This window comes from Pogoniulus pusillus, chromosome 5 (assembly GCF_015220805.1).
Source record: "Pogoniulus pusillus isolate bPogPus1 chromosome 5, bPogPus1.pri, whole genome shotgun sequence".
In the NCBI taxonomy this organism is placed as follows: domain Eukaryota; kingdom Metazoa; phylum Chordata; class Aves; order Piciformes; family Lybiidae; genus Pogoniulus; species Pogoniulus pusillus.
The window spans coordinates 9,190,208-9,203,951 of NC_087268.1; the positions used below are offsets into that span (position 1 = coordinate 9,190,208).

At 44.1% G+C, this 13,744-nt stretch overlaps 1 long non-coding RNA gene across 2 annotated transcripts in view; it reads right to left on the minus strand.

Moving 5' to 3' along the window:
• Positions 1–13,744, minus strand: part of LOC135175645 (uncharacterized) — a 106,566-nt gene that overhangs the window by 26,301 nt on the left and 66,521 nt on the right. Inside the window, exons 2-3 of one of the 2 annotated variants that reach the window (XR_010302417.1) lie at positions 12,875–13,541; positions 11,629–11,949 (exon numbers count right to left, since the gene is read on the minus strand). This is a non-coding gene — a long non-coding RNA (uncharacterized LOC135175645). Of the gene's footprint in view, positions 1–11,628; positions 11,950–12,874; positions 13,542–13,744 lie in introns of those variants that run through there. The other variant, XR_010302418.1, reaches the window with a different exon arrangement.

Sequence of the window (13,744 nt, forward strand, 5' to 3'; positions counted from 1 at the left end):
CTGTGTCCAGTTCTGGGCCACTCAATTCAAGAGAGATGTTGAGGTGCTGGAACATGTCCAGAGAAGGGCAACAAAGCTGGTGAGAGGCCTGGAGCACAAATCCTATGAGGAGAGGTTGAGGGAGCTGGGGGTGTTTAGCCTGGAGAAGAGGAGGCTCAGGGATGACCTCATTGCTGTCTACAACTACCTGAAGGGGCATTGTAGCCAGGTGGGGGGTGGCCTCTTCTGCCAGGCAACCAGCAATAGAACAAGGGGACACAGTCTCAAGTTGTGCCAGGGTAGGTATAGGCTGGATGTTAGGAAGAAGTTCTTCACAGAGAGAGTGACTGGCATTGGAATGGGCTGCCCAGGGAGGTGGTGGAGGCACCGTCCCTGGGGGTCTTCAAGAAAAGACTGGATGAGGCACTTAGTGCCATGGTCTGGTTGATTGGATAGGGCTGGGTGCTAGGTTGGACTGGATGATCTTGGAGGTCTCTTCCAACCTGGTTGATTCTATGAACTTGGAAGAAAAGGGGGTACAGCTTTTCAGAGATCCCACAGATCACCTTGCTCTCTACTACTACTTAAAAGGAGGGTGTAGTGAGGTGGTCTCTTCTCTTTAGTATCAGGTGATAGAACAAGAGGAAATGACCTGAAATTGAGACAGGGGAGGTTTATACAGGGCATTAAGAAGAAGCTCTTTCCTGGTAGAGTGGTCAGGCATTGGAGCAGGCTGCTGAGGGAGGTGAAATCACCACCCCTGGAGGTGTTCAAGAAACATGTGGACATGGCACTTTGGGACATGGTTTAGTGGCCATGGTGGTGTTAGGTTAATAGTTGGACACCATGATCTTAAAGTTCTCTTCCAACTGAAACAATTTTATGATTCTGAGCTAATTTAATTCAATTTCTTTGGGAAAAAAAAAATTAAAAATCCCTTGGAATGTCAGAATTAAGTTTCACAGAAATGAAAACACAACAAAAAGAGCACTCTGCAAAGTCAGTCTTACTAATAATAGTGATTCAAAAACCAGGCAGAGAAATATTTCTAAGCAAGGAGGATGCCTCCTTCTCTTTCAGTAGTAAAACCATGATGGATAATGCTTTTTGTGAAGACACTGTAGTGAACCAGCTATACTCCTAAGGCAATAAAAAAAGCTGTTCAGAGGGCTACCAAGGAAGTCAAGGTGAATTAAATAAAAGGTACAGCATCCCTCACACATGGAATCACAGAATTGTTTCTGTTGGAAGAGCATGCCATGTGCACGTGTTTCTTGAGCACCTCCAGAGATGGTGAAATTAGCACCTCCCTGGCAGCCTGGACATTCCTGACCACTCCTGCAGCAAAGAAAGTTTTCCTAATCTCCTACCTAAACCTTCCCTGGCACAATTCCAGACCATTTGATTTTGTTCTGTCATCTGATACTAGAGAAGAGACTGAATGCCACTTCACTCCAACCTCCTCTCAGGGATCTATAGAGAGCAGTGAGGTCTCCCTCAGCCTCCTCTTCTCCAGACTAAACTGCTCCACTTCTCTCAGCTGCTCCTCACCAGACCTGTTCTCCAGACCCCCCATCAGCTTAGTTGCCTTCTCTTGCCACCTCATTGTCTTTCCTTCACTGGGAAGCCCAAAACTGAAGCCAGTATTCATGCAGGAATTTCCAACCAGAGCTCTGAAGAAGGACTTTTCAGTATTTTAAGTGCATGACAGAGTTTTTGCTCATAGCTGAACTATTCATATTAAATAATAATAATGATTACAACAAACTCACAGCCAAAAAAATCTGCCACTGAACCACCAACTCATCTACAAAGCAATTTCCACATGCTCTGAAGAAAATGAAACTGGAACACAGTGCTCGCTCCTGGACATTTCTTTTCAACCACATCAAGCAATAATACTCACCAAGTATGCTAAAATCTCATCTGATTTAGTGACATTCTGTGGCTACCCAGATAGGTACATTTCCTGCCTCTTTTCTCTGCCCTAGTGTGCTCTCATCTGGAGCTTTGTGTCCAGTTTAGGGCTCTCCAGTTCAAGAGGGACAGTGAACTACTGGGGAGAGTCCAACAGAGCCTACAAGGATGATGAAGGGGCTGGGGTTAGGAAAGGCTGAGAAACCCTGGGGCTGTTTAGCCTGGAGAAGAAAAGACTGAGAGAGGATATGATCAGTGTTTGAATATATCTTAAGAGTGGGTGTCTCTTTTCAGTCATGTCCTGTGATAGGACAAGGCTCAATGGACAGAAACTGAAACACAGGATGTTCCTTCTAAGTGTGAAGAAAAAAGTCCTTACTCCTAGGTTGCTGAAGCAGTGTTGTAGAGAGGTTTGGGGAACTAATTGGCAGAGGTGGGAATTCTAAAAATAGAATTACTTTTAATTTCCCCAAAAAAACCCCACCCTCAAACTATATACAGAACTGGTTTAGGTTTATTTACAAGCTTAAATTTGGTCAGGAATTCTACACAAGATATTATGGGCAAATTTAGACATTTAAGAAAGTCAGAAAATGGAAAAGACTAAGCTACAAACACAGCTTTACTCTGCTATAAATCAGGTGGTAGGTAGGTCTTTTGCTTGGCCTCACCTCCCTCCTGTATCACATCAGTCTACAGAGGCAAACTGAAAGAAATGAAAAGGGGAGTAATGAGAGTCCCTCTAAAATGTTAACAGCAGAGCTCTGAGAAACCTGCCTTAAAGAGCAGATCAGCAAAAACCCAATCTCCATGCAGCCCATCCAGCTTGTCCCTTCCTTGCACAGTGAGTTTACAGAAGGCACTTTGTAGCCCCAAAATACCAGAATCCATATAAAATTTCCTTCTGTCTCAACAAGGTAAGGTATTAGGGATGACAGCAAGCTAGGAGCAGGTGTTGATCTGTTGGAAGGTAAGAGAGCCCTGCAGAGGGACCTGGACAGGCTGGATGGGTGGGCAGAGGCCAATGGGATGAGATTTAACAAGGCCAACTGCAGGGTTCTACACTTTGGCCACAACAACCCCAAGCAGTGCTACAGGCTGGGGACAGAGTGGCTGGAAAGTAGCCAGGAGGAAAGGGACCTGGGGGTACTGATAGATAGTAGCTGAACATGAGCCAGCAGAGTGGCCAGGTGGCCAAGAGAGCCAATGGCATCCTGGCCTGGCTCAGCAATAGTGTGGCCAGTAGGACAAGGGAGGTTATTCTTCCCCTGTACTCAACAATGGTCAGGCCACACCTTGAGTTCTGGGCTCCTCAGTTCAAGAGAGATGTTGAGGTGCTGGAACATGTCCAGAGAAGGGCAACAAAGCTGGTGAGGGGCCTGGAACACAAACCCTATGAGGAGAGGCTGAGGGAGCTGGGGTTGTTTAGCCTGGAGAAGAGGAGGCTCAGGGGTGACCTCATTGCTGTCTACAACTACCTGAAGGGAGGCTGTAGCCAGGTGGGGGTTGGTCTCTTCTCCCAAGCAACCAGCAATAGAACAAGGGAACACAGTCTCAAGTTGTGCCAGGGGAAGTATAGGCTGGATGTTAGCATGAAGTTGTTGCCAGAGAGAGTGATTGGCATTGGAATGGGCTGCCCAGGGAGGTGGTGGAGTCACCATCCCTGGAGGTGTTCAAGCAAAGCCTGGCTGAAGCACTAAGTGTCATGGTCTAGTTGAGTGGCTAGGGCTGGGTGTTAGGTTGGACTGGATGATCTTGGAGGTCTCTTCCAACCTGGTTGATTCTATGAACAAGAAGCAATTTCTGTAAAGCAACTTGAGATGTGGATAGAAAGTCTGATGCTCTAACTAGAGGAGGCAGTTGACTGCAATTTTGAAATCTCAGCAGTAGGAATTTTACCAGAATGGAGGTATCCTGGTACTGCCAGGAAGGGAAGGTTAACACTCTTGAAAGCCAAAGATCTCCTAGAGGGAAAGGTACCTGATAATTAGATAAAGCCATCTTCTTTCCTGGAATCCAGCAAAGAATTTATCATCTTCCTGTTCATCATACTGCTGCTTTACAAACACAAACTCTATTGTTCAGGATTTTTGCTCCCATGGTCAAAGAAAAACAATCAAGATGCTTTGACTCAGTATTTGCAGAAAGCAAAAATAAAAGACCTTTGTGACACAATCAACAATGATCCAGGGAAAAACAACAACCACTTCAAAGCTAAAAAAAGGCAATTTAAAGACTCAAGATATTAAGATATCTTCTGTAGCATCTCTCACATGAGTGAAAGAGAATGTCAAGCAACATTCAGCTGCTCAGCGCTGACAGATTTTGTTGGTTTTGAAGGGAAGTTTAATTACTGCCTATTTTCTCTAATTAAATGCTACTCTGGAAAAAAAAAAAGAAAGAAAAAAAGGGCAGTTCTTCAAAAATACATTTTTCTTTGAAACCTCTCTGTCTGTTCCAAGGACACAATCATCAAGAAGGTTCTGCAGTCTTGAAGCAAACATCATGGCAGAATTAAGCATAATGAAACACAAAGGTAACACTCAAACCTCAACTATAACTTCAGACAGAGCTCAGAGTAGTCACTGATTAAGCCAGGCCTCAGACCATAGAGTTGGCTCTAGGTACTGCATGCTGAGCCACTGGGCACTCCTTGATGCTTTACTCTCTCCTGATCCCATTTCAGAAGAAATGTGTAAAATGTAGGGCTGGGGGATAGGTTGGACTGGATGATCTTAGAGATCTCTTCCAACCTGGTTGATTCTATGCCAAAGCTGGCAGCTTGTGGCTAGGACAGATTCACTCTGATATGAGTCAAGAACAGGCTGGAAGGCTGGGCCCAGAGAGTAGTGGTGAATGGTGCCACATACAGTTGGCAGCCAGTCACAAGTGGTGTTCCCCAAGGATCAGTGCTGGGCCCAGTCCTGTTCAATATCTTTATTGATGACCTGGACGAGGGGATTGAGTCCAGCATCAGTAAGTTTGTAGATGACAGCAAGCTAGAAGCAGATGATGATCTGTTAGAGGGTAGGAGAGCCCTGCAGAGGCACCTGGACAGGCTGGATGGGTGGGCAGAGGCCAATGGGATGAGATTTAACAAGGCCAAGTGCAGGGTTCTGCACTTTGGCCACAACAACCCCAAGCAGCGCTATAGGCTGGGGACTGAGTGGCTGGAGAGCAGCCAGGAAGAAAGGGACCTGGGGGTACTGATGGATAGTAGCTGAAGATGAGCCAGCAGTGTGCCCAGGTGGCCAAGAGAGCCAGTGGCATCCTGGCCTGTATCAGGAACAATGTGGCCAGTAGGACAAGGGAGGTTATTCTTCCCCTGTACTCAGCACTGGTCAGGCCACACCTTGAGTGCTGTGTCCAGTTCTGGGCCCCTCAATTCAAGAGAGATGTTGAGGTGCTGGAAGGTGTCCAGAGAAGGGCAACAGAGCTGGTGAGGGGCCTGGAACACAAACCTTATGAGGAGAGGCTGAGGGAGCTGGGGGTGTGCAGCCTGGAGAAGAGGAGGCTCAGGGGTGACCTCATTGCTGTCTGCAGCTCCCTGAAGGGAGGCTGTAGCCAGGTGGGGGTTGGTCTCTTCTGCCAGGCAACCAGCAACAGAACAAGGGGACACAGTCTCAAGTTGTTAGGGAAGTATAGGCTGGATGTTAGGAGGAAGTTCTTCACAGAGAGTGATTGGCATTGGAATGGGCTGCCCAGGGAGGTGGTGGAGGCACCGTCCCTGGAGGTGTTCAAGAAAAGCCTGAGGCAATTGGTGCCATGGCTGGGACTGGGTGTTAGGTTGGACTGGATGATCTCTGAGGTCTCTTCCAACCTGGTTGATTCTCTCTGATTCTCTCTCTCTGATTCTCTTTCTTTCTCCTCTACAGAACTTCATTGCTCTCCAACCAACCTCCTACAAACTCCAGCACACTGTAGCACTCCATGTATTACTGTACTATGTCAACATTCAGATCACTGAAACTGGGGGTGTATTTTGAAGAAGGAATCTGCAGAGGTCAGTCATCAAAAACCTAGGAGAAAAGATAACCTACTTATTTTACTATCATTTCATGTCTACATAGCTGGTCAATCCCTTCAAACTTCTGTATGTTGACTTCAAACTGTTGTCTAAGGTACTGCTGTACCTTTCTTTTTGGTGCAACCCAAACACAGATGAAATGGTTAATACATTTTGTAGGCTCTGACTCAGAGCTCTGACTTTTCCTATTGTTTGAGAAGAAGTATCACTGCCAGGACACAGCAACACGTATTCTTTTGCCCTTTAAAAAGAAAGTAGATACAACAAGAGATAGCTAAAAGAAGTTTCCATGGCCAGAATATCGTTAAAGTATTTGAATAGCATTTGTATTGAACTGCTACAGTTCTAGCAATGTAAATTCACATCCATCATGCCAGGAAACAAACAAACAGAGAGCATGAATGATAACAGGAAAAATCTTTTCTCCTAAGCCCCAGAAATATCTTCTGTGGGAAAGGAAGGATGAAACACTCAATGACTAGTGCTGGATGCCAAAAAAAGGTAGTGTATGTACTCCTCAGAGGGAATCACAGAATGGTAGGGGTTGGAAGGGCTCTCTGGAGATCATTGATTGCAACCCTTCCTTGCCAAAGCAGTTTTACTAAGTGAAAGAGCTTAGGAGAAAAGATCAAGCTGCTCAAGCCTAGGGGAAAATATTAACTAGAACCCCACTTTTTCACTTCATAGAATGCTAAGGCTTGGGAGAGAACTCTTCAAGTCCAACCCTCTTGCCAAAGCAGGATCACCTAGAGCAGGCCACACAGGAACATGTCTGGGTGAGTTTGGAAAGTCTCTAGAGAAGGAGAATCCATAACATGTCCGGGCAGTTTATTCCAGAATGTAAGTGAGGTACAAATTAGTATCCATTTAGAGAGATTCTTTTTCTCTTTCTTTCTCTCCCTCCCTCCCTTCATTCACTCTCTCTTTCCCTCTCACTCCCTCTCTTTCCCTCTCACTCCCTCTCTCTTCCTTCTTTCCTTCTCTCTTTCATATGCAGCACAGCAAGGGCTGAAGACTACATCTTTTTCACATAGATTGCAGCCATCACTAATGACATTTGGTTCCCTCCCACCTGCTCTGGTTTCTAAACATGACCCCCCTGATTAAAGGCTGGCATCCAGCAGCAATTCTGAGTCATGTCATTCCTTCACAGAGAGCAATTTATAATCAGATCATGAACATGATATTACTTTTCTTAGCTTTTGATTTTCATCTTCTGTTTTGTGCATTAATCCCTGTATCAATAATTGCAATAGGAGCTATAGAAATCACTAACATTAATAAATACTTGGTATAATATTTATATACTCTCCCCTACCAGGAAGAGTACATTGCTGAATTTGTGCTATGTGGAACAGCTGACAGTAGAAATAGTTATAATATATCACTTTGACAACTTTAGATTTACATAATGGATTAATCCTCTTTGTAGATGGGATTTGTGTACATTCCTTCTGCATGCAAAGCATGCTTATTACCTTAAAAAACTTGCATTGGTGTGTACTGCAAGATCAGTTGTACTGTACTGCAATCTACAGCTTTAACATTTGATTATTAAGGCACATTTATTAGTATGTTTATAAGTTAGGTGTAATGTAAGTGTAGATACCTGCACCAGTGATGGACCTATTTAGTGGTTTTATCACATTTCATGGAATGGTAGGCATTGGAAGTGACTTCTGGAGATCAACCAATCCAGCCCCACTACCAAAACAGGACTGCTTAGGGCAAACCACACAGAAACATGTCCAGGTGAGCATGGAAAGTCTCCAGAGAAGGAGATTCTGCAACCTCTCTGGGCAGCCTGATCCAGTGCTCCAGCAACCTCAGAGCAAAAGTTTTTCCTCATGTTGAAGTGGAACTTCCTGTGTTCCATTTTGTGTCCATTGCCCCTCATCCTAACCCTGGCCATCAGTGAAAAGAGACTGGCCCAATCTTGTTAACATTTATTGATCAGATCCTCTCTCAGCCTTCTCTTCTCCAGGCTAAACAGCACGAGGCTTCTCAGCCTTTCCTCATCAGACAGATCTTCCAGCCCCTTCATCATCCTCATAGCCTACCCTGAACTCTCTCCTGTAGTTCCCTGTCCCTCTTAAGCTGGGGAGCCCAGAACTGGACACAATACTCCAGATGAGACATCACTAGGGCAGAGAAAAGGGGAAGAGAGCCTCCCTCGATCTGCTGGTCACACTCTTCCTAATGCATCCAAGAATACCACTGCCGTTCTGGACCACGAGGGGACATTGCTGTCCCTTGTTACATTTAATTCACAAACGCTGACTTGTTGGCTTTTCATAAACTTTCAACCCTTAATCAAGGATTAGTTCATTCTAATTCCAATCCAATTCCATGGATACAAAGAGCAAAAGCAGCAGAAGCAGCAGAAAAGCATGCAAGAGGCTACATGGCACAAGAAGCCACATCAGATGAACCCCTCCACAAGCACTGACATTGTAAAAGAGGCCACACTGTTGCCTTCCAAGGTTTCTCCTCTGGGAGAACCTGCGAGACAGGGCTTCAGCAGTTTGGGCTGTGCAGATTCTGCTCAGTGATGAGATCAACAAGGAAATGCAGTCACACCAAAATTCCAGATAGGAATGGCATCTAAGTACTAAAATTCACTTATATAACTTCCCATCAGGACACCCAGTCCTGAGAAAGCTCAGTTGCAGTAGCATTTCTGTTTTGACACAGAATCATACAATTGTTTCATTTGAAAAATGCCCCTAAGTTCACCCAGTCCAACCATCAATGTAGCACCACCATGGCTGTTAAACCATGTCCCAAAGTGGCATGTTCACATATTTCTTGTACACCTCCAAGGACAGTGACTGCACCACCTCCCTGGGCAATCTATTCCAACCAGTTCTCAAACTCAATCCCAGCACTGGGGTGCCAAATGACCACTCAAAGTGAGATACTCACAATCCCCAGTCCCTGCTTCTCAGAGTTGTAGGATGGGCAACTCTGAGATAAGCCCACCAAGCAGACTCTTCCAAGTCCATGTTCACAAGATTTTAGCATCCATGTCCAGGACAGTTTCATAAGCATTTGGATCACCTCTAACATTCTCCTACAAAGGTATTAGTTGATGGATTTTTGGTGGTCAACCTAGCACCGCTATGACCATTAAACCACATCCCAAAGTGCCAAAACCACCCTTCCCTTGAGCACATCCAGGGATAGGCAGTGACAGGACTAGGGGGGATGAAGCGAAGCTGGAGATGAGTAGATTCAGACTGGACGTGAGGAATGAGTTCTTCACCATGAGAGTGGTGAGAGCCTGGAATGGTTTGCCCAGGAGATGGTTGAGGTCCCATCCCTAGAGATGTTTAAGGCCAGGCTGGATGAGGCTCTGGCCAGCCTGATCTAGGCTAGGATGTCCCTGCCCATGGCAGGAGGGTTGGAATTAGATGATCCTTGTGGCCCCTTCCAACCCTGACTAATTCTATGATAGTGATTCCACCACTGACCTGCCTGACCACTCCTACAGGAAAGAAATTTGTTCCAGTAGTCCATAGCCTGTTGCTTAGGAGAATCTCAGGGTGATTAAGCAGCATTCTTAAGTGGCTGTCTCAATTAGCGATGACGTGTGGAGTCTCATCAGCTCAGGACCTTAAACACCACTTGCATTAGAGCCACTTGATTCTGTCTCTGACAAAACTGAATTTCCAGTCCATGGGAACTTGTAAAAAGTGACATTTCCTGTGAATTGGAAATGCTACCTTTTGGGCAGGAATTGTACTGAATCTTTTATTACACACAAACACTCCTGAGGAATTGAAGCAATTTCTTTAAGCCTACCTCAGACATCTAAGTTAGATGGCCATGCTGTTCTTAGGTTGACACTTCTATGACTCTATGGTCTATTTCTAACAAGACAAATGATTTTTTTTAAATCTTGGGAAACTAAAGGTCATCCTCTCAGATGACCTAACCATCTGACCATCTCTCAGATACTTTTTTCCATCCGTACTTCAAAATGATGGGGAAAAAAACTACACACAGGAACCACCTCAAGATGGGCAGTTTTGAAGTTGAATTGTCTAGACCAAGACACTTACACTGTGTCTATGTTGTACCACCTTAAACATTATACCACAATTAGGAGTATGAGACCATGTAGCCAGGTGGGGTTGGTCTCTTCTCTCAGGCAACCAGCAATAGAACAAGGGGACACAGTCTCAAGTTGTGCTGGGAGAAGTATAGGCTGGATGTTAGGAAGAAGTTGTTGCCAGAGAGAGTGATTGGCATTGGAATGGGCTGCCCAGGGAGGTGGTGGAGTCACTGTCCCTGGAGGTGTTGAAGCAAAGCCTGGCTGAGGCACTTAGTGCCATGGTCTAGTTGAGTGGCTAGGGCTGGGTGCTAGGTTGAACTGGATGATCTTGGAGGTCTCTTCCAACCTGCTTGATTCTATGATTCAATGTGCAGGCTGCTGTTGCTTTGCATGGTTTGATCAATGTGATTAATCAGAAAATAAACAGAGCTCCTTTAATATAATTAGACCTTTGGATAACCCTTCATTTGAATATATTACCATTTTTTTTGCAAGGTGGAATATATCTGCATCGTTGAACCAAACTACAAGGAATGCCTGCCAGCTTTAAGTGTAGTTAATAGCTCTAAACAGTTGCTGTAATTTACCTGATTTAAGTTTGTAAATAGAACCAAATCTGGATTAGCCATTTTGTTGCTTAATAACAGGATTCTGTTCTGCTAGTGTGAAAAAAGCTCTATTTGTCACCATCCTCATCATCTCTATTCCACTGAAATAATCCTGAACAACTGCAGTTTATTTCTTAAGCATATCAAAATCTTTTGTAATCAAAGAATTTTCTACATGTTTTCTAGTGAAGAAAATGAGGTAAATGTACCCATATTTGTATCCAAATTGCCTAGAGATGTTTTTCTCTTATATCTTCATTGACAGGTTTGGGCTGGAAAGGACCTTAAAGGTCATTTAGTTCCAACCCCCTGCCATGGCCAGGGACACCTTCCACTAGATCAGGTTGCTCAAGGCTTTGCCTAGCCTGGAGCCTCCAGGCTTGGAGCCTCCATAGCTTCTCTGGGCAACCTGTTCTGGTGCCTCACCGTATCCACGGAGGAAAAATTCCTCCTCAACTTCATCTAAATTGATCTTTTTTCAAGCTTGAAGCCATCACCCCTAGTCCTATCACTTTGTCAGAAGTCCTGCTCCAGTACCATGAATCACCCCATTAGATACTCAATTCTGGTTCATTCAAGGAACAGGATTTAACAGAGCTCAGACTCTGTTCAAGCTGCATAGCACAAGTGCTTAATTCATTAGGAAAGGTCCAGTTTGATCAGCACAAGACTCTCTTCTGGGCTCTCAGACCTGACTCTTCATGCACTCCATGGAGAATCTTGTCCCCTTGGCCTAGAGAGATATCACTTCTTATGCAAACAGTCACTCAGAGCCTCATTTGCCATAAAATCATCCTGTAAAATGACTAAGAAATCTCAATCACATTAATTACCAAGGACTGAATGAGAGCAACAAAGTTTCTCTCAAATGTTTGGCACCCTCTCATCTTTGCTAATAGCATGTCCAAACGTTTCTATTTCATGGTAAGGGATTCCTGCAGCACAGGTTTCCATTTGAAAAGGTTTATATGCTCTTTGTGAACCATTTCAGAGGTACAGAGTAGGCAATAAGCCAAGTAAGAAAGAAAAGAAATTCCTGTAATAAAACTAAGCTATCATTACGGTGTTTTGTTTCCACAGGTGGGAATTAGTCCCAAATTCACATTGCTCAGTAAAAGCATTTGAAAGGTTGAAGAAATATCATATTCTACAACACTTTGTCCAGCCCATTGCTGTGTCAACTTCCAGAGCCATTAACCATCACTGTATTTTATTAAGATTGTTGGGCTGCAAGGTCTCTGAAGGTTGACATTACATGAGAAATGTTGCACAGAACACAAGTGGACTGGTTCCTCACTTCCCATGAAAATGATTCAGTAACAAGAAAATCTGAAAGCATCCAGAGTGTCCAGTTCTGTGCTCTGCAGTTCAAAAGGGAGAGGGAAATACTGGTTAAGAGTCCAAAAGAGGCTACAGAGATGGAATGAATTGGAATATCTGCCTGATTTCACTTAGAAGTGTATTGATACTAAGCTAAATCAGTTGTCCAAAAATCATAGAATCATTCTAGTTAGAAGAGACCTTTAAGATCAATGAGTCCAACAAACAGGTCAACAATAAACCCTACCCAACTGCCACTGTTAGAGAAGGATCACCTAGACTAAATCACAAATATTTTCTTTTCTTCTCAACAAGAGCCAAGCATAGAGATAAGCCTAAAATTTTCTCTGGGTTGTGTTATCCTAAAAGATTTCCCTTTACAGAAGGGTGGTATAGCAACCAATATAAGGATGGGAGTCTTGTATTGTTTCTTCAGGTCACTTGTAGGGATGGGCTGCTGAGGGAGGGTGCCTGCATCAATCTTTGCACCTGGTACATACGTGGCTCTGGGGGAAAGTAACATCTGTTGTCTACATTTAAGGCCTTGCTTGAGATGCATAATTGAAGTGAAAGGAGTCATACATTATTTATGCTATTGGAGTCTGTTAGTGGATCAACAGTAATCAGTGGCTGTGTCAAAAATTGCAGAGAGGTCAAAGGATGTATAGATTTGACCTCTAGCCTGAGTCACAGGAAGTCATTGATCCTGTGCTATTAGTGCTGTCTTGTAGCTATATCCAGACCTCAAGCTTGTTGTTGAAGGACTGCTTAATGCTAGCAAGCAGCATGTGCCAGGGTCTCATTTTTCACTGCCAAGTAAAGGCAAGTAAAGTACAGAGAATTAATTGGTGGAATTGCCTTTGAATGAAAACTTTGAGTAGCTTCTAAGTAGGCCTTCCTAGCAGAAAAACCCTTTTTCCACAATCAAATATATAGCTTTCTCAGTATGGAAATGACAGTTCTTACCTTAACATTGCATCTACTGCACTTTCTGTTGTCTCTGTCTTCATGGGGAGGTTGAATGATGTGGAACCATGAAGATGATCCCAAATGCATTGTGGCATCTGTTATCACATGCAGGTCAATGTATAATAGCTTCTCTTAGAGTCATAGAATTGGAAGGGACCGCTGGAGATCATATAGTCCAGCCCTCCTGCTAATGCAGGTACCTCTAGATCATGTTGCACAGGAATGGATACAAACAGGTTTTGAAAGTCTCCAGGGACACATATATAGTGACCACATCTCCATTCAGGGAACACAATTATTAAGCAAACTAAAACATCTCTATAACTCTTCGTTATAGTGTTTAATGTTCTGCTTGTGAACTCCTGCTGGTCCAGCTGGATGGACTCCCAGTATGATAGCTGCCATGGTGAGAAAATAGTTTCCTCTTGTCACATTAGTGATGAGTTTTGGTGATGCCTTTGCATAGTTTCCCATATGACCTTGGTAGCACTGACCTTCTCAGCTTGTGTGCATACACAGGACAGTCAACACCATAAAACCTGCAGAGATTTGCACTCTTACCAGTGACGGAGGTTGAAGTTGGATGCGAGCAACAATTTCTTCTCCAAGAGGGTTTTCAAGCCCTGGATCACGCTGCTCAGGAGCAGTGGTGGAGTCCCCATCCCTGCAGGGGAAATATAAAGAACCAACAGGAGCTGTTCAATTCAGAGACCTGCAAATCTCCACTGAAAAATTAGATCTCTTTTTTTTTTTTTTTTAATTAACAGAAAGTGAAACCCCACCTGTAATTCACACCCAGCTAAATACTATTAAATATATTAACAACATCCCTCCTTGGAGATGCTCAAGGCTGGGTTGAATGAGGCC